The sequence below is a fragment of the Pteronotus mesoamericanus genome, unplaced genomic scaffold (genome assembly GCF_021234165.1).
Source record: "Pteronotus mesoamericanus isolate MK-2021 breed Mesoamerican mustached bat unplaced genomic scaffold, CSHL_Meso_final contig_130, whole genome shotgun sequence".
NCBI lineage: Eukaryota > Metazoa > Chordata > Mammalia > Chiroptera > Mormoopidae > Pteronotus > Pteronotus mesoamericanus.
In genome coordinates this window covers 26358941-26379731 of record NW_026555060.1, presented here as the reverse complement: position 1 = coordinate 26379731, position 20791 = coordinate 26358941, and positions in this window count along the sequence as shown.

Below are 20791 nucleotides of genomic sequence, written 5' to 3'. Positions count from 1 at the left end.
CGTGGCCCAGAGCCTGTTGGGGACCCACTGCCTTCTCCTGTCAGATTTGGACAGCTTAGCACCGCAGCCTTTTGACATGAAGTAATAATTGTCAGAGCGGGTCAGGGCTGCACCAGCTGAGAAAACACCAGCGTGACCCCTGAAAGGAGAGTGGGCCCCGCCAAATCAAGACACAGCCCATTAGCAGGTCAGAGGACCTGCTGACATGCGTGTCGGTGCTGCTCATCAGGAAATCTGACGCGGGAGACATCCTCTGTGCAGTCACCTCCGTGGGGACGTGTGCTGAGCCCTCTTCAGAGTGGTGTTTGGCAGATGGTTTTAAACGCCACCATAAAAACACATTAGAAGGCATTTCACGGTTATTATTGCTTTAATACAAAAGGAATAAACAATCACAGAAATTTTGGAGATTATAGAAAAGCAGAACGAAGGAGTAAATTGTCTATAATTTCACTCCTAAAAGATTAAATGATACCTCTTGCCACTGTGGTGTAGAATCCTCAAATTGGTGCCAATGCCTATGTGTGTGCATGTATGTGTATGTGTGTGCGTGTATGTGTATGTATATACGGCCATCCCCCCTTAGGTACAGAGAATATGTTCCAAGCATTCCAGTGGATGCCTGAAACTGAGGATAGTACCAAACCCTATACTATGATTTTTTTTCCTCTGTGAACATACCTATGAGAAAGTTTAATTTATAAATTAGGCACATACGAGACTAACAATAACTCATAATAAAATAGAACAACTACAGCAATATACTGCAATAAAAGTTATGTGAATGTGATATTTTTCCCCTCTCTTTCTCTCAATAATTTTTATATTTGTCAGTCCAAACCTATTCCTGAGTTTGTGTAACCTTCCCTTACTTGCAGTAAATGGCTTGGTGTCGCTTGTTTCAGGGGATCCTTGGCTGAAGTCTTCATATAAGCTCAGTGTTTTCCGGTGCAACACACTGTTCTAGCAAAAATAATTCCGAAACTTTCACAACGCTGATGCATTTGGCTGTTCCTTGATGCATTTAGCAAAGCAAGTTTGTGAGCAGAGATAGGAGGACACAGCTATGCTCAGGGAAGGCCGCTCTGCTGGTGGCCTGCCATCGAAGTTGACTAAGTTACTGGAAAAGCCAGCTTTCTCCGGACCCCAACAGCAGTGCCCCCGCTCCAAGCCCGTAGCCCTCTCAAGGCTGCCAGGCAGCAGCACCCAGTCTGGACGCTGGATTAGAGGCGTTACTTTCCACTTAAACTCAACATTTCAGATGCATCAAGAAAGCCACTGTTAAAAAGAGGAAGGGGGTTCGGCAATGTAAACCGGTAAATGAAAGAAGACCCAGGGACTGCATCCAGGAGAGATTTGTGAGTAGACTTTTGCCCATGGAATGAACGGGAAAAATGGAATGAAGGTCTAGGGTACAAACTCACTTGGGCAGAGAGCCCACACCGTCTCCCTTTGCAGGTGTTTATAATACATGGCAAAAAGCCACGGCTTTGTTCTATTTTGGCCTCCAGGTCAAGCTCTTTACATCGAATAGTTAGGGAGGAAATATTTACCCACACATCCCCGAGGAAGCATTTCTGGTCTTAAAGACAGACACAGCAATCGAGGGCTGAAGTGTACATGGCGGGGTATACAGTCCCTTTAGTTCTCACGACAACCCTGTGAGGTGCCCCTGTCAGCAGCACCTTTCAGAGATAAGGACACTGAGAGGTGCAAGAAATTTCCTATCATTCATTCCCTAAAATGGGCCTCAGACCCCATGCCTGCAGCAGCAGCCGGGGTTCTTCAGTGTGGCCCCTGCGCCCCTCGGCATGACCGCGGCACCTTGGGTAACGCCCCCGCTCCGTGGTGTGAGACAGCCTGAGCTCCTCGTGAACACATCCCATCCCGAACTCGGGAGAGCCCTGGTTCCTTTGGAGGAAAAGGGTTTCACATATTTAATACTCTGATTGGGGTTTCGGGGGTGTTCACTGTCTCCAAGCCTCTTAATTGGACAAAACCATAAAATACTTTTCTTTTTAAAAATAAAACACAGGAGTGCCTACTAAAATTTCCAATTCAGATTCAGAGCTGTAAGGCTTTTATTTAACTCATTAATCACGCATCTGCACTTCTTTCCTTCCATGCCTAGAATTCCAGGCCTCAGTGACGCCAGAGAAAAAACTCATTGGCTTCATTCCACTATGTGCACACAATGGTTTTAGAATAAAAATGCCTGATACTACCACAGACAATAGAATTAGTGGATACAGTTTTACAAAATATTTTACAGTTCTTTTTGTCCTCAGAATACAGCCTAACTCAGGATGCTGAGTTAAATTACTGCCTTTTATAGTCACTTGAACTAGTCTCTCTCTGAGTAATTACGCTACCAGGCCAATGCCCGGTTCAGTTCACTTATTTCATTTTGCTTTCGATGGTTAGGGACCACTTCTCAAAATTTATTTCGTAGATATGTAGAATATTTATACGAGTCTAAAGTCAAATATACAACACAAGGTGAAGTTTAGTGGGCAGTCCTTATCAGTTGTGAGCCCTAGGACAGGGTCACAGACTGAGGCCCTTGTCTCATATATACATGTATTTTAAAGGTATGAACAGAGCCAACAAATTCTTAAACAGCATTCTATTCCACTCATAGACTAGCACTTAGGCTTCTTCACATGGACGTGGAGGTGAAATTTCAATTTCAAATTCTTGGCACCTTAGAGTTTTACGCTAGAACACAAGGGCATGGAGCGCGCCTGGCCCTTCGGGCTCCTCCCGGACACTCGGAGAGGCTGCTGGCAGCAGGCCAGGCTGCCCTGCCAGAGGAACCCAGCTTCTCCCTTTGTCTCCTCCATCCCTGCCATTTTCGGTTTATCATTTCTTTTAACAAGTATAAGCGAATTTTACGTATAAGCATATATACTTACATACACACATTTATACGCAGACTTTCTACTCTGTGGTGGGGACGGGAGGGAGGGGACAGGAAACACACTCTCACATAACCACTCTCCTAACAGCTGATAAGTTGTCCCGGTGAGCCAGCAGCAACAATGAACCCAACGAGCAGACAGTGAACACAGGGAAACTGCTTCCTGTCATTTTGAGGCGATTCTGTCAAAGGAAGCAAATACAACCTAATTCACATTAACTAGTAGGAAAATAAGACAAATTGGACCTAAGAGAAACAGATTCAGTTCAGGCTCTGGAACCAGAGCACCACCACCACCTTGAACTGAAGTGCTGGTGGGCCCACCTTCTCTTTGCTTTGCAAACACCTAAATGTGACTATGCCCCAGGTCCTTTCAGGGAGAAGAAGGAAGCTTCTCCCCAACGCACACACGCACACACTGCACCAGCGGAAAACTGATTCATTCACCCCACAGCCATTTTACAAACTGCCATCTGCAACTCCTCGATTTTTCATGTCAATCAGTCCCATATGCCCCACTTTTGGAATTTGCTTTATCTTCTTCAGCTCCATTTCCCACCAGCTCTTATCTGAGGTAAGAGCGGTGCTTCACAGCGCTGCAAATTGCCAGCTCTCCACTGAAGCACCATTTCCTCAGCTACCAGGGAGGGAGCCTTAAACTCTTCCTGCTGAATGATTAGCAGGCTGCAAATCAATATCTAGTCAAGTTAGGAGGATGAAATCAGAAAAACAAAAATCAGAATTTCAGGCACGAATCAGCTTCTGTGTCTTTCTTTTACCAAAAAAGGGCTGGACCTGTCAGGGACACCCTGGGGGACTCACTAGTTTCCTCTGGGGGACACTGCGATTCATGAAGCGGCCACTAGGTGGCCTGAGGGTCTGAGGGAAAGCACTTCTCCCCACACAAAAGCTGATAGGACGGAAAACCCATGAACCAGCGAAGAGTTCTTTTCTCAAAATAAATAAACATATATATCATTTAAAACTTACCATAGGTTATATTTATAAGAACAATGTGGTGTCCATTCATTTAAAACATTACCTGTAAACCACCACCTAACTTTATCTTGGGTTGAAAATCTTTCCAATTGTTTTTAGAGTTAGAAATATCAGAAGCAATGTTCACTCCATATTAGCCTTATGGGAAAGAAGCCTCCCTCTGCCTCCATAAGTAATAATCAGCAGAGCTTTGCTGGAAGCTCTCAAAGTCTCTTTCCTGAGAGAAAACCAACAGGCCCTTTACAATGGGCTCTTATCCCCTACCTTTTGTTTGCTCTCCATTTATGTAGTTAAAAAAAAAAAAAGTCTGTGTGGAAGCATGGCACCCAGGCTGCTATACCCTCGTCATGACCAGCTACCCAATTGGGAATACGGTTCACCTCGGTTACCATGGGCAACCATTGCTTGTCCCTCGCTCTCCAGGGCCTTGTCACAAACAAACACTTTTCTGAGATTGACAAGATTTTCTTTGTTAAAGAAGGACTTCCTTCCTTCATACTTTCAATTTCATCCTGACATCTCAGACCAATCTGCTTTATTTCCCTTCCAAAAACTCAAACATTTTGTACAGACCAGCTGGTAAATATAAATGACTCCACAAGTGGAGGTCAAACCACAGGGCTGCTCAGCTGGGATGTTAATATCACCACTTGTAGAAACAACTTTATCTCCATAAGACTGCTGGTGAAAAGACCATGTTTGTTCTACAGATGGTATCATAAACTAATCTTAGTCTAACATAGTCTGGAAGGAAAGAAGGAAGGAAGAAAGGGAGGAAGGAAGGGAGGAGAAGAAGGAATGTATCGGCTCATGTCGCTGGGAAGCTGAAGGAGGCTGTTGAGCTGAATGACGGGCAGAAAGGGTACCATGAGGGCTCTCCGTCCTTGCGCCACTTGCCACTGGTGGCACCATTCTGCCTCAGCCTCCACTGGCCAGGCAGGGTGACCAGCCTGCAGCCCAGTCCCAGCCTGGAAGCCCAGCAGAAGGACATGACGCAGTGCTGTTTCGGTATTCCTCCCTGTGCTCCAAATCACCAGCTCACTCCAAACACCCCAGCGTGCAATAAGGGACAAGCTTGGGGGCTATAATTTCTTTGAGGGTTTACTTTCTTTTAAGAAGAGGAATTAATTGTGGACTTTCATTTTTCTTCCATAGAGGGAGGAGTAAGTATCAGGCAACGTCCAATCAGAAGAAAATGACTGCCATGGTTATTTAAATAGGGGAATTTTAATGTGAAGAACTGTTAAATAAAACTATTAGAGGGGATGAAAAAAGGACTAGCAGGTGTCCAGAGGTGGCAAGTGCAAAAAGGCATGACTACTTCTTGGCTGAGGGAGTCCACAGAAGGACTGGGAGAGGGGCCGCCCCAACCCCGAGACAACAGGGCTTCCGGGGAGCACGCTGATACCAAGAAGGTTGCTGGAGGGGCAGCCAGCCTAGGCTCCTGTATGGAAGGATAATAGTAAGGGAGGGCACGGCCTGGAAGGGAAGGGTCTTCCTGCTGCCTGGCCTTGTGGGGACCCTTTGTTGCCCTCTGTTGATGAAGCCTAACCTCCCTCCATCCAGTCAAGGAGACATGTTTACACGGTCCAGCTCCGGTGTCCCAGGCAGAGCAAAGAAAGACAAGAGATGATCAATTAATAACTGAAGCAGGTGATTGTTTTGCTTGGCCTTTCCTCTCTCTGGTAAAATAACAATGGGAGGGGCTGCTACTGTTTGGGGCACTTTGGGGACATTGTATCCGGGTGATGCCATCAAACAGTCATGGTGTCTCTTTCTGGGAAGGCAGGTCGGGCATGGGGCTGGACATGGTGCTGGGGGCCGCATGTAAAGTGTGTTCTTGGCTTCAGTTTTGTCCCATTTTTACTTACTTGAGGGCAAACAGAGCTGAACTTCCCACTTCACCGCTCCTGCAAGGAGATAAGGGATTGGCAGCGGAGCAAGGAGGAGGCAGCATCACAGCTCCGCACAAGCCTTCAGAGAAGAGGAAGCCGAGGAGTTCCCACATGGCTTCGTGCAGCATCAGGCTGGGCTGCATTTGCTGTGGGTGGGGCTGCTGTTCACGAGGGTACCCGGGTGCACTGCTTTTCTGTCCTCGTGGGACACGGCTGATGGCCGAGCCCTGCCCTGTGCTCTTTTCTGCCCCTTGCCAAGGGATCCAGGTGTGCTTTGCTCTGGTCTCCTGCACGAAGCTCCAGGGGAAAAGGTGATCAAATCCTAAGTTTTCAGATTGTGGCTACAGGAGAGAGAAAGCCTCCTGCAGAATCCAACCCAGCTTTGCCCAGCTTCTGTTAAAGTGGTGCCTGCCTCCCCTTTTACGCCTGCTCCTTGTCACCATTGATCCCTTGAAGCTCGGCAGCCAGGACTGAGTGTTCCTGAGTTCCCTTCACCTAATGATGCTGACACTGGCCACAGGACAATTATGCTTGATTCCTCATGGCAGCTGTTCAGAAGACCTCCTGCCAACAGACCCAGCCTGGAGTCTACCGGCCCTCTGAGAGGCCAGGCTGCAGAGTCCTTGCACTGTACGCGAAGGACACGTACATTTGCACTGCAGATGCACCAGTGCTGCGGTGATTCCCAAGGGAATCTCCGAGCCACGGGATTCAGCATGATAAACCACCCACATTTAGCACACACCTAGCCCTGGATTTGCACAGAGGAGATCCTGGGGAAAGCAAGCCTGAATGCACAAAAGAATGAGCTTTGGGAGAGCTGGTGTGTGCTGGCAAGCAGGTGCCCGGGTTGTTAGAGCTCTGAATAAAACAGGAAACGCTAAGCCTTCATCCATCATCCAGGCGGAAGGCAAACCGATCATTTCCCCAAACAGCACTTCTCTTCAACAAACAGTGGCCATAAAAGCAGAGGCTTCGAAACTTTAAGAGGCCATAAACCCTTTGGCGATGGCACAGGTTCTGAGAACACACACATGAATAAATAAAAACCCAAAGCTGCCGCGAGACAAAGCCACGTCCAGAAGGATACAGATCAACAAACTCTTAGAGGAAAGAAACACAGGCCATTCCACCTGACAGCATTTCACATGAGCCAGGGGCAGCTACCTGCCCGCCAGGCACCCAGGGTCCCCAAGCCCTGAGCTAAGGTGTTGGCTTCCATCCAGCTGAACAGGAAGGACATGTTGCAACACAAAGTCAATGCCATTTTTTGGTCAATGGAATAGGGACCTCATCGGATGACTCTAGGCCTGCAGACACTCTGCTCTGAGGAGGCAGGAACAGTCCTCTGTGCCTGGGGATGCAGACACATTGCACCCTGAGTCACCACGTTCACATTCAGTCTCCCAACCAAGTACTTAAGGGCAAAGAGGCCCACTTGTCAGGCCCCGCATTCAGTGATGTACGTGGGAAGGCTTTCCACGTGGAAACGCTGATATTAAATGCTGGATTTCTCCACTGAGAGCTGGCTACAAAGACCCCGCCGCCTGCCCCCACCAAGGCTTTATCCTCAATTTAAAAACATTCTTTCCCCTGCAGACCTCTGAGCAGTGACTGTAAAGAATGGCAATGAGGCCCTTGAATCGGACAGAATTAATACGACTCATTTCTCCTGCTGGATTTCGATAGGACCCTTAAAACCTAGACCGCATCCATGTAGCTCCTGTCCCAGGACCACATGGCAAGGCTGGGAGTTCCGTTCAGCTTCAGGGATCTTTGCAACAGAATCAGAGTGGGGGATGTTTTCTTGGGGCGGGGGGAGGGGTCTTTCTTTATTTTGTCTTCTTTTCACCTGCAAGGACAGCTTTCCAATCATGTGCCCAGACACACTTTTACCAGGGCTGGAAAAAGGCATATAAACCAGGACTTGCAAGAGGCAAGACAGAGAATCCATTAAAGCCACCGCAAGGAGGCAGAGTTTGGCAAATAGGAGTAGGGCCGAATGAGAAATGAACCTATTAGACTGTCATCCTAGGTCCCCTGAGCACTTTTTATGTGCCAATGCCACGCTGGGTGATGGAGACATAAGCAATTTGGGGACAGAGGAAAAAGCCCGAGCAGGCGTTTGAGGGCAGCTATGCCCTCGGGATGATGGACTGTCATCCTCAGAGGGGTCCATGTGGGGACAGGTCTAATCCTTCACGTTCTGGTAAAGAAACGGATGCTCAGAGACAATAAATTAAACTTAGCCTTTCCAAAAATAATAATAAAGTCTGCGACTGCTTTTAAATCATGGGACTACTGTGTCAGAAAACCTCTGATTTTATCTGGCTGCTATAAGAAAAATATTGGGTTGGCCAAAAAGTCCATTACTTTTTTTTCCATAAGATGGCTCTACTAGTGCTTAGTTGTCTTTAATGTCATTTGAAACAATTTTGTTAGATTGTGTTGTGACAGCTGTCATATCAGAGTGCATTTAAAAAAAAAAATCAAAATTGGTGAATTTTTGTGTAGCTATTTTAATATTGGAGATAGAAGAAAATACGCAACATTTTTGGTATATTATGTTTTACTATTTCAGGAAAGGTAAAAGCACAACTGAAATGCAAAAAAAAGATTTCTACAGTGTATGGAAAAGGTGCTGTGACTCATTGGACGCGTCAAAAGTGGTGTGTGAAGTTTCCTGCTGGCGATCTCCCACTGGACATTGTCCATGTTTGGGCAGACCAGTTGATGCTGACAGCAATGAACTCGAGACATTAACTGAGAACACTCAAAGTTATGCAACTCAGGCGAGAGCCAACATACTCAGACTATCCAAATCAACAAAGTTATTGGCGAAAATGAAAAAGGTGTTTTTTATTTTGTGGAAAAAAAACTAAATAAACCTTTTTGGCCAACCCAATACAAAAGGCTGTGTGGCTTCAACAACATTCATTTCTCACTGCTCTGCGGGCTGGCAGATTCAGTGTCTGGTGAGGGCCCCCCTTTCACAGATGGACCCCTTCGCTGTGTCCTCTCACGGCGGAAGCATTCATGAAGCCTCCACCCTCGTGACTTACTCACCTCCCAAAAGCCTCACCCCCCAATGCCATCCCAATGGGGAGTAAGATTTTGACACACGGACTTGAGAGGGACCGAAACGTTCAGACCATATCATGGACCAAGCAAGCACCGCAGCCTACGGGCCACCTGATGGAGGCAGGAGAGGCTGTCGCCGTTCCTGTGGGAGAGTCCGAGGAGTTCAGGAGTCCCCCTTTTGGGAAGTTTTGGGTAAAACTTCCCTTTTACCCAAATAAAAACTCACTTCCTTATTCCAAAATAAAGCAACTTACTTTTTTTTTTTTCTTAATACCTTCAAGGCATTAAGAAATAGAAGGTACCAAATGCTTCTATTTAACCCTCACAACACTCCTAACAGGCTGGCGTCCCATTTTGTGGATGTGGATATGGAGGCTAAATCACCTGCCATGATCTAACCATGACCTAGCCATGATCTAACCATGACCCAGCCACGATCTAGTCAACTCTGAAGCTGACAGATGCCCTTTCCAATACTAGCAAAATTCTCATAGATTTATTTGTTGCACATGAGCAAGGAGCAAATGGAGCAGATAAATAAACTCCACCCCACTGGCCATTCTCTGGCACGAGTGCTCTCAGAGGCCGGCCGGGAGCAAGTGTGCTCACCCTTGCACACAGGAGGGGTGGGAAGCTGTCTGCAGCAGGGGCCATGACGGGGCCATGTCACCCCCGCGACGGCCATTCCTGAGGGTTCTCAGGCTGTGGAACTCCAGGAGATGGAATGGAGCGATGGCAGCCCATGTATCTGGGGTGTCACAGGCTCCTTGCAAATGCCTAGACCCATGTTTCCATAGGAACAGAGCTGGGGTACCTGAGTTGACCCCTGTGCACTTCTCCCAAGCATGTCTGCTCCATCTGATGGGTCTCATCAGTCACTAGTATTAAGCTGACCTTCTCCAGCATACGCAGACAGCGCTGTGTGTTTATACCCTCTAACACAGTGCTTTTCAACTTTTTCACCTCATGGCACCCATAAACTAATTACTAAAATTCTGTGGCACACCAAAAAATATTATATTTTTTGCTGATCTGATAAAAATAGGTATAATTTTGATTCATTTCCATTAGATGGCTATCATTTTTTGGACGTTGTTACTTTTTTTATTTGACAATCTAAGGGGGAAAAGGTCAGTGCCCTGACTAAATTGTCAGGTATTGCATGTTTTACAAATTCTTACGCCACACAGGCTGAAAATTGTTGCTCTAACAGAATCCCCCTGCTGTTTCCACCGTAACACCTGGGAATGTGGCAGAGCCAAGTCAGAGAAACCCATTCATTCATTCATCAAACACTGCAGGGTTCCTCTTATACACCTGCTGTCGATGTGGTAGAAATGTTATGGGTTTCCAAGAGACTTGTTTTCAAATCTTGGCTATGCCACAGACTATGTGACCTTGAGAAAGTTACATGACCTTTCTGTGTTCTCATGGGTAAATCTACTTCATGAGGCTCTGAAGGAATGAGATGGAATAGCACCTGGAATGACAGCGGTGTGACGTGATCAGTAACGTGACTGCTCCTGCGTTCCCACTAGGCAGGGACCCACCTCTTCCACAGTAGACGCGGGCCTTCCGTGGCTTCAGTGCTTGGCCAAAAGTTTAGGATCTGTGACTTCTGTGTAAAAAAAGAAGACGAGTACATCTGACAAACTAATTGCATGCACTTCCTTTCTCCACAGAAAGAGAGAGAGAAGAAATAAAAAGAAGAGGGTTGGCAGGGAATGGGCATTTGCAGGCAGAGAATGGGAGGGGTTTTCTGAGAAGGGGCCCTGTCTCTTGGTAGGGAAGTTCCCGGATAAGTTTAGGAAAACAGCATTAGGGGCAGTTTCCTCATGGCTTTGGAACCTGGCAGTGAGCAGACGCTGGAAGGACTCAGAGGAAGTCTCAGTGAAAACCTGAAGAGCCTTGAAAAACTTCTTGTCCTTTAAGGTATAACTGACATATTCCATTACATTAGTTTCAGGTGTACAGCATAATGATTTGATATCTGTATATATTGCAAAATGATCACTATAATAAGTCTAATTGAGATCTGTGATCGCACATAATTACAACTTTTTTTTTGTGATGAGAACTTTTAAAATCTACTCTCCTAGCAACTTTCAAATATACAACATAGAATTGTTAACTGCAGTCGCCATGCTGTACATTATATCCTGAGGGCTTCTTTATTTTATAATTGGAAGTTATATATTTTCACCTGTTCCTAGAAACATGATTGTCTTTGAGGAGGACTCAGATGAGGGCTTCCAGGAAAGAGGAAAAATCTTACTGGAAACTGTAAGTAGTCGTGGCAGAAACTTTACCAGCACTGTTGCTGAAGTAAGGTGGAAAGTAAGAAGAGCACCTTAAGCACTAGGTGATTTGGCTGAGGAGATGGTCCAAGCAGAGTACTGACGGTGTCGTCTAATTTCTTCTTGCTGCTTCTGGTGAGATAAGAGAAGGTGAGATAAGAGAAGGTGAGGACGGACTATTAAATAAAAGAGAGCCAGAACTTCCTGGTCTGGGGGATTCGTAACCTCTCCAGGTGGCAAATGATGTCAAAATTAAGAAAGGGCTCCCGGGCAAAAATCAAGTACAGGGCACAGTCAGGAAAACCTGGTTTAAGGATGCTGCTCTGTCTTAGCTGGCTTGACCTATCATAACAAATAACAAATGCCACAGGCTGGGTGGCCTAACTGGCCCTGTCCTGTGCAGGCTTATATTTAAGATTCTTGTAGGTAAGGCTCTTTTCCTCATGGAGTGAGCCCCAGTAAGAGTCGCAGGATACCTACAAAGTTTATAAGGGAATGAGAGTGGAAAAAACCTTGCCAGCTTGGGGCAAAAGAGGCAGACAAAAAAAATGGAAAAGATGCCTTTGGACTCTGGACCTTCTATAGGCAGAGAGCAGGCTGAAAAAACTGCACAAACACAGGAAAAGGGAGGATGACTCAAAGGGTGGAAACAAAAGTCCATGAAGGGACCGAGAGCCATGAAAAATTATTCTGAAGAACTGTCGATTTGCACCCAACTGGATTTCAGAATTGCCATGAACCAGTGGCTTCAGGGCCTCTCTAATTTCCACCTTTTTGAACAGGAGGGTCTACAGCAGTTATCCCATCTTGCTCTACCATTGCATGTGGTAAATTAATTGGTGGGCTAGGGGCTCAGGCATGGGCTGTAGCAGCTATAACTGCAGCCTGCGGGTGGCGTGTCTGCAGGAAGTGGGGCCAGGTTGGAGGATTCTACCTCAGTGAAGGAGGGAAATCCAGAAAAGGGAACCCAGTGGGCCTTGCTCTCTCTCGCCCTTCAGGAATGCTGTTGCTTCAAGCTTGTTTTCTAAGGCCGAGGTCCAGTGAGTACTCATGCTGAACTCTGATGGACCCGTCTTCTCAGGGACCCAAAAGCCAGGGAGCACTCCTGGGGCTAAGGTGGGTAACCCTCCCAGGCGGGGGCCATTCTGTGTCAGTGTCCTGCGGGGGGCGGTCTTGAGACAGGAAGCAAGGATCAGGGAGGCCAGCTGTATCTGGGCCTCCCAGCAGCTGGGTGGGACCCTGATTAGGGACAGGCACAACGCCCTCCCCGGGGTGGGAGGTGGCTCCTCCTTCCCATTCAGGCCGCCTGGAGGCCAGGTTGGGGAACCCTGGAAAGGACCTCAAAGGCAGACCTGCCTGAGGCTCTAGGAGCGGCCGCATCCAGCGGCTTGTCAGTTAGTTACCTGTGCTGCACCTCGTCCCCCTTCTTTCTCCCTAGCCTCTCAGCACAGTCTGGTTTCTGTCACCGTGGAGGAATTTAAGGGGAAAGCCTGATCCGGGCCTGAAATGCAGTGCCGAGTGCCAAAGCTACCACGAGGGTAAGGATGGCGGCCTGAGGGAGAGGCATGGAGACACAGCTCGATGACAGAGCACATATGAGCCATTATAACCCCCAAATCAGCCCCTAAGAGATCTCAGGGGGACTGAAACCTGGGCAAGGAGGGCACCCGAGATTAAAAACTCACAGGTTAATGAGTGGCTGGGGAACTCATGGAAAGACAAAGTGTGCCTTAACTGGTGGTCACAGACTGGTGAGGCCTGCGCAGGCCGGCTATTGACTACATGGTGATAGACAGGCGGATGGAGATGTAGGTGCAGGCTGGATAGATGAGCGAGAGGAGGGGTGGCTAGCTAGGTAGATAATGAATATATAGGTACAGGATTACAGGACTGATGGTGAAGGAGTTCAGAACATGTCACGCCCAAATGAGCCATTCTGGCATATTGACCACTTTGAGTTAGAAGCACTTAAGAAACATCAGGTGTAAGAGGGGCATCCTCCTCCTTTTGTATCCTGAAAGCAGAAGATAAAACTGTGTGAAAGGTGCCCTCTTTATAACAGGAGGAAGACAGACAGACAATCTTATCCCCAGAGATAGAAAATGTGGGCCTGAGAGATCTGTATGAGCAAATCTTGTTAAACTCACCCTTGTGTTCCTAGTTACTTCTTCACCATTTACTACCCTTAGCCCAAGCCCCTCTGTTTTGTCAATTCTGCACAACTTTATTTTATCTTTGTCTAAAAAGTAAAAAGCTTTCTGCTGTGGTCAGTTATTTGGGTCTTCATTATTTTTTGAAGACTCCCATGCATTTGTAAAAATTTAATAAACCTTGTAGCCATCTCTCCTGTTAACCTGTCTTATATCAGTTTAATTCTTAACACCCAGCTGGAGACCCAAAGAGGGGAATGGAGAATTTTTCTCCCCTACAATGGATGGATGAATGGGATAGATGGATGGATAGATAAATAGATAGATAGAGAGAGAATAGAAAAACAGAAAGAGAGAAAGGAAGGAAGGAAGGAAAGAAAAAAAGAAAACAAAAGAGAGAGGAGAAAACTGTGGAGGAAATATTTCTTTTATTATATTTCTAAAATGTGGACAAGGGGCATAGAAAGGACAGGAAAACATAAGTGAATGGGAAACCAGAATGCAAATTTCTTGCTTTAGCTCATCACACTCCAGGAGGATTTTAGAGGCAAAGTTCAGTGGTCCCCAGTTTCCCTCAGTTCTAGATACCCATGATGGGTACATTTCACAGCGATTTTACCCAGTCCCATTCAGGAGATCAGAACAACGTAAGACCCTAAGAACCAAAAAGTGCTTGTTTCTATCCCCTACATCACATGAAAGAATGAAAGAAAAGAAAGTTGTTGAGATGGACCTGGAGAGAAGGCTGGTTCTTGAGGGTTTTACCTTGAGCTCCCCCAGCCCACAGTCCTGTGGCTCCTTTGGTCTGCCTCCTTTGTCCCTTGCATTTCCCATATACAAGGTGAAGGCTGTGATATTTTACCCACTTCCTAGTATGTGTCAAGCAGCTCCAACAACTATTCTAAAGAATGTGGCAATTTGCGGGGGGCGGGGGGCATCAAAGACCCTGTGCAGGACAAATCACTGCCAATTTATAACCACACAAGGTCTCCAGAAATGTGGGAGCCAGAGAGATTCTGCCGGGGAGCGAGACCAAATGGAGCCCATGGGATGCTGAGAGTTCTAATCCCCCGTGTGAGCTTAGCTGGGGGGCCCAGCCACGCGCAGTGCGCATATTTTTCTACTCATAAAGCTGATTATCTACCATTACCCGGGAACAAAGAAAAATTACTGGTAATTATTCTAGACTGAAAAATAGCGACTTCTGGAAGTTTTTTTGACTCCCCTCCTACAATGCCCATTAATGGATACAAAGAGGAAATAATAAAGCATTGAGTTCGACTAATGCAATAGATCAGAGCGTGATTCACGTCGTAGGAGGTGGGTGAGAAGGATCTACCTTTAAAGAACTCCAATTAGAGTAATTACCATTGTTACAAAAATTACTGTTTTAAAAAGACTGACGTCCTCTATTGGAGAACACTTCAGAAAGCTGGGGGAGAAAACCCACATGACCAGCACGATTAAGGAGAACAAAAGCCAAGCATTGTTTAAACGGAGCTGCTTAAATCCCCCCATGCCTAGTTCCTTGGTGGGAAGTCACCACTCCTGAAAGCTTGTCAGACTTTCTGAAGTCTTCAAAGAGCTGTCGGCAATATTCCAAGGGTGGGAGGCGGACCGACGCGTGAGCCCTGCTGCACGTGGCAGGGTGCGCCTGCCACTGTCTTTTTCTGAACTTACCTGCAGGCGAGGTGGCGTCCTGTGGCTCCCCACGCTGGACTAAGTTAAGGATGGACCACGGTGAGGTACCCGGGTCTGAGACTCCGGCCTCAGACTAGATAGAAAATCACAGAAGGAACGATAACGGGCAGGGCCAGCGGCCCCGCAGAGGTAGGGGACACAGGGAGATGGTCCCAATTCTGTCTGGACAGCCGCTGTGCTCTGGGCTTGACCCTAGAAAGATCCGGTTGGGGGTTAATGTTGCGGGGGATGCTTTCAAATTATGAGGAAAATGACTGTGTTTTAAATTTTTGGTGTGCTGCAGATGGATATTTTTTGTAAAGTATCCTAAAAATTAATCACTGGGTACATGAAATTAATAAAACAAATACAAAATATAAGCCCCAAGACTTTGTTATTAGGCTCAGCAGACAATAAAAATTACTCTGTCCAGTAGTTTGAACTGTTTAGCTATAATTAGCTTTATAAGTCCCTAAAAGCTCACCTTCAATTTCTGTACTACCTCTTTGCAGACCAGCGCCCACGGGCCACACTGGAAGCATCTCTGCTCTAGACCAGCAGATCCCAGAGTCGTCACCGGAACACTAAGTTACCCAAGGTGACCACAAGAAAGCGGTTCCAGTTGTCAAATAAGGTTTGCAAAAAGTTACATATCCTTTTGAACAGTCACAATGCATGGTGGCATATTAAAGGCTATGAGAAATTCTGTATTGAAAGAAAAAGTTAAAAATGACTTTCTTTTATTGAACTTGGTTTTCCAAATTTATTTGCTTACTATCTTTCTCTCCTTTATTTTTTTCCTCGTCCAATTCTCACCCAAGGATATGTTCATTGACTTGAGAGAGAGAGAGAGAGAGAGAGAGAGAGAAACACAGATGTGAGAGAGAAACTTTGATCGGTTGCCTCCCGTATGTGCCCCGACCACAGGCTCAAACCCATAACTGTGCCCCATCTGGGAATCGGCCCATGACTTTTTGGTGCACAGGATGACTCTCCAACCAGCTGAGCCACCCAGCCAGGGCTCTTTCTCTGCTTGTTAATTGTATTTGTTTACTTACTAATTTGTTTTTGCATAACACCTGAAATCTTTGTCCAACTACATTCCACCAACAGATGCTAAGAAATGCTTGCCTGGCGTCTGGCCTCACAGGACTCTGCCTTACTGGGGACAAGCTGGTCGGTAGTGCCAGACCCCAAAGTGAAAAACCGGCCTGCATCAGTGAGTCGTTGCAGCCTGAGCTGACCCTGCAACGGTGATGCCGCACCCATTTGCAGACCTCGCCAAATGGTCCAAGGAATCACTTCCAGTAAAACTCAGGTGCCTCTTTAATTGTTTAGCTGCAGCAGATAAGAATTCCAGCTGTTAATGCTACTATGTTTTGGCAATTGTCTTGCATGCTGGGACACGGTGGCCTTTACAGACCACCGTGCATGGAATAAACTCAATCAAGTGTAAGGAGACTACGAGCAGGACCAAGGAGCTCCAGCACACCAGCTGTAGCGACACCACTTACCCTTCCCCGGTCTCAGTCATGCCAGGCCCAGAATGCGTTTTCCTAATTAGTTGGCATCAGGCAAACATCCCATGGTGCAATCAATGTCCTTACGCTAGGTCCTCAAATACTGCTAGGAAGTGCATTTGAATCACTCGGCTTCCCAATTCCACTCTAACAAAACAACTTCAATTTCTGCACTCAGAACCCCAAGTGCCATTCACAGCAGGGGTAGTGGAATGAGAGGTCTGGTTGTAGCAGGACTCGACTCACCCCTGATTTTGACAGTCACGAGGCAATCGGATATCCTAGAATACTACTGTCCTTCAAAGATATAGGATTTTCCGGTGTTGTATCACAAATCAAAGGCATGCCAAAGTCCAGGCCACATTCTTGTCTATTGCTCAATCTCCTTACTGTTTCTTGCTTTCCTATTGCTGTTTTGTATCCCTGTGGGATTATCACTTTAGAGTCTACTCTGATATAAGCCATCCTGAGCCACAGGAAAAAGTATTTCCAGGCCTGGGGATTTTCCTGGTAACTGCAGAGATACAGTATTTAGTCAGAAAATGTAGCCACTTGTCTGCATGTTACACCAACCCTTCTGACACAAACTGCCAGCCACTGCAGGCACCAAAAGACTTTCACTGACACGGGGTATAATTAGGAGGTGCTCAGACTATGTCACAGGCTTCCGTGTGGTTATAAAATATGCCAGCAAATTCCTGGACATGCCTCCCAGGAAAAAGCAGAGTCTGGCTTCCCTCGCCGTGAATAAGGGTCAGCCACGGGCACTGATTCTGACAGACAGACTGCAGCGGAAGAGACGGCTGCCGGTCCTCTCAGGCGAGGTCAGAAAGGGGTGCAGTTTCGTCCTAAGCTGCCACGTAGGAAGTTCTGCTCTTCTGAAGACGTGCTGGGCAAACCATGAGCGAGACCACCTATAGAGAAATGGCCAAGTGGGAGGAGCCCTGGCTCTTCCGGCCCAAGTGCCAGATAGGGGCGCCAAGAAGCCTTTGAGATGTTCTCAGCCACTCCTGACACGTGAGAGAGGTGCCCCCACCTTGAGCACATCCTGAGGCCACACTCCTTGGCTTCTCCCCTTGCAGGCGAGGAGCCCTGTTGGGTCCAGGCCTGTGGCTGTCGCCTGCAGCTTCCGCACGCTCACTCACTCACTCACTCACCCACTCATGTGTTTAGGAGGCTTCCATGGGGCTCCGGCAGCAGAACAAAGCTGATAATCTCTTGCCATGCTGCAGAAGCAGGGAGGACGCTCACATCTTCATTAGCAGTGTGATGAGCCAACACCAACCAGGGCACTGCGCAGCTAGGACACAAAAATTAAACAGGAAAGATTTGTTTTGTTGCCATCGTTGCATGAAGCCTTGTGAACCTGTGAATGAAACAACTACTAGTTTTCTCACAGAGCTTTTGTAAGGATCAAATGGCACAATAGAGGTAAAATGCTCTCCCCCGTGCCTGGCATGTAGGAAGACAGGCTATTCTGATTGTTTTTACACATCACCTCAAGTTTAACATGTCCAGTGCTGAGCTTCTCACATGCCCTCGGCGCTTCCCATATCTTCTCCATCCCAGTTCATGGCATGATGTCCTTCTAGTTACTCAGCCAAAAAACAAACAAACAAAAACAACAAACAACCCCCACACCTGGAGTTGTCCTGTGTCCTTTCCTTCTCTCACATTTCACATCCAGCCCAACGGCAGAGCCTTGTGGCCTTGTCTTTAAAAATGGGTTCGGGATTGCCCACGGCTTACCCCTCTGCTCTTTCTGTCCGCGCTCCGTGCCTCCCCTTAGCACAGCCAAGGTGCGCTAACTCCTCTGCCTGCTGCCGCCTCCCTGCCCCCGCCCCCGGCCCCACCCCACCCCCCACGCCCTGCCCCACTGCCTCGCAATCGGCTTTTCTACCAGTTGCCAGGAGACTTATGTTTAAACAGAAGTGCTGTCAACGTTTTTGCTGAAAATCCGAACGATCTCAGGATCTGATGAGCTGGCCTTGAAGAGTTAGAACCGAGTTAGAGGTCAAGCCTTCCTGGGTCGCTGCTAGTTCTTATGGAGGCCCTTTGGCGCCGTCAGTGGCAGGTTTCCAAATTTATTCCCCACCCCCACTCACAATGGGGTAAATACTGGGGGGGTTGAGGGGGTGCACATTTCCTTGACAGCTAAAAATCATGTTGAGTGGGGGTCCCAGGATATGGGTTTTTAGCCCAGGCCCTGCTATTCACAACCTGAGGGAGACGGTTCTGCCGCCGAGGCACCTGCCCTGACCCCAAGAAATGAGTTACCCTCTGCCTTCTCAGCAGACTCACACCACAGATGTCTCTGCAGGCCCCAGGTGTGTTTAGGACAAGAGCCTTACCCGTAACTGTAGGAAAGTGACTAGAGCATTTTGTGGAGACACTCCTGCTTCACATACAATAGCTTTTCCCTTCTCTCTCTCTCTCTTTTTTTTTTTTTTTTTTTTTGTTTCACTTATTCATTTATTTAGCAAATGCTTATTCAATACCCATCTAGGTTACAAAAGTTGAGTGGCAATGAGTCTTACCCTCAGAGGGCCTTCATTCCCTCTCTGCACCTCTGCCTCCATGTTTCCTCTCTCCCTGAGCTGTACACCCTATTCTGCTCCCCGGGGTGAAGCTCATGGTCTGTGAGGCAAGACAGGGGGTTGGTTCCTGTGCCAAGTGCTCGCGTTGGGAAAGTCATAGCCCTCCAAGGGCCCGGCCGATACCTGCTGGCAGACCCCAACATCCTGTAACCCCCTACCCATGACCAAAGTGTTGGGCAACCTGTCTCAATGTGGACCTGAGAAAACACTTGAAAAGGAAGCAATGCGGGAATGCAGGAGAGCAATGACTAAAGATTTACTGGAACAAAGGTGTCAGGAGCTGTGGGTTCTGTAGGGATGGGTTTGTCAGAGTTGGCATCTGCAACATGGCACGAGGCCCAGGCATAGCAGGTGGCCTAGACTCAGTCTTAATTGATAGCTTAATTAAGGAATTAGGTAGGTTATAACTTCCAACCTACAGCTTGGTTTAGCTAAATTTTATTATCTCCCTTTCCCATACAAAAATACACAGACATAAATGAGGAGTGGGTGTCATCCACCCAAGAACCGTTGCTAAAATGGTTTGGCCCACCTGCACGCATGAAACGCAAGAAAAACAATGTGTTAGGGCGGCACTTCCTCCACCTGCTGCAAGCTGTTCCAGGGAACCCCCAAAGGCAATGATATACCCTTTTCCCCTTAAGAACTTGTGGAATTGTCCTCTGGAGACGAGAAACATCATCTCCAACAGCCGGACTAGAGCTTTCAAAGGGTCTAGATCTGTGAAATGAGTGATCTGTCAAGACAAGACATAAAGCCATTCCATTTACGTCCACAAGCTCTGCAGAGGCAGCTACTATGTGCTTCAGGAACCATATTGCACAGCTGCCTCCGGCGCCAGGAAACTGCTTGGCCCTCCAGGACAGTGCGATGGGTCTTGAACTTCTTTCTCATTCTTTCCAAGGAAGCCTGGCCTTGATCCTCGTTTCAGCACGGTCCCCAGCCTTAACAGCATCAACATCGCTTGGGAGCTTATAAGGACAAGAAAACGTCAGGACAAGTCACAGACCTATGGAATCGAGTCTGCATTTAAAAAAAGATCTCTAGGTAATTTCTCTGCACATTAAAGTTTAAGAATCCGTGACCTGGAAAATAGATAGTACAGATAAAATGGGCACTCCCCTAAAAAACTTTGTATAACTTGAAACTGTAAGAAAAGTAAGGTCGATTAAAAAGGCCACTGGATGGAGAACCATAACTTAGATATGACACACCTATTTAAATTTAAACATGACGCTGGGGCTCACGAGAGAAGTGATACCAGGTGGCAAGAGTCTTAGCTACATATGGCAGGTGGATACAAAGCAATAGATGCTATACAGGAAGGGAATGGGGGATGCTGAAGGCTTTATAATTCTGCGACTAGCCTGGTGGGTGATGTCCTTCATGGGTACCATGGAAGATGGCCTTCGCACTCTGGGATGCTGCGGACTTGGGAACATTGACCAAGCTACTGAAACCTGCAACCCAACAAATGAAGAGACCAGCTGTACCTCTTTGTTGATCTCTTATGCTATCAAAACCCCTTAGGCATTTTCACACAAACATCCAACTTTGATACTCTCCAAACCACCGCCATCTGAGTTATTCCCAGGGAGGCCCTGGAGCCCCAGGAAGCAGAGACAGGAAACCCTGCGCGAAGGATGTTTATG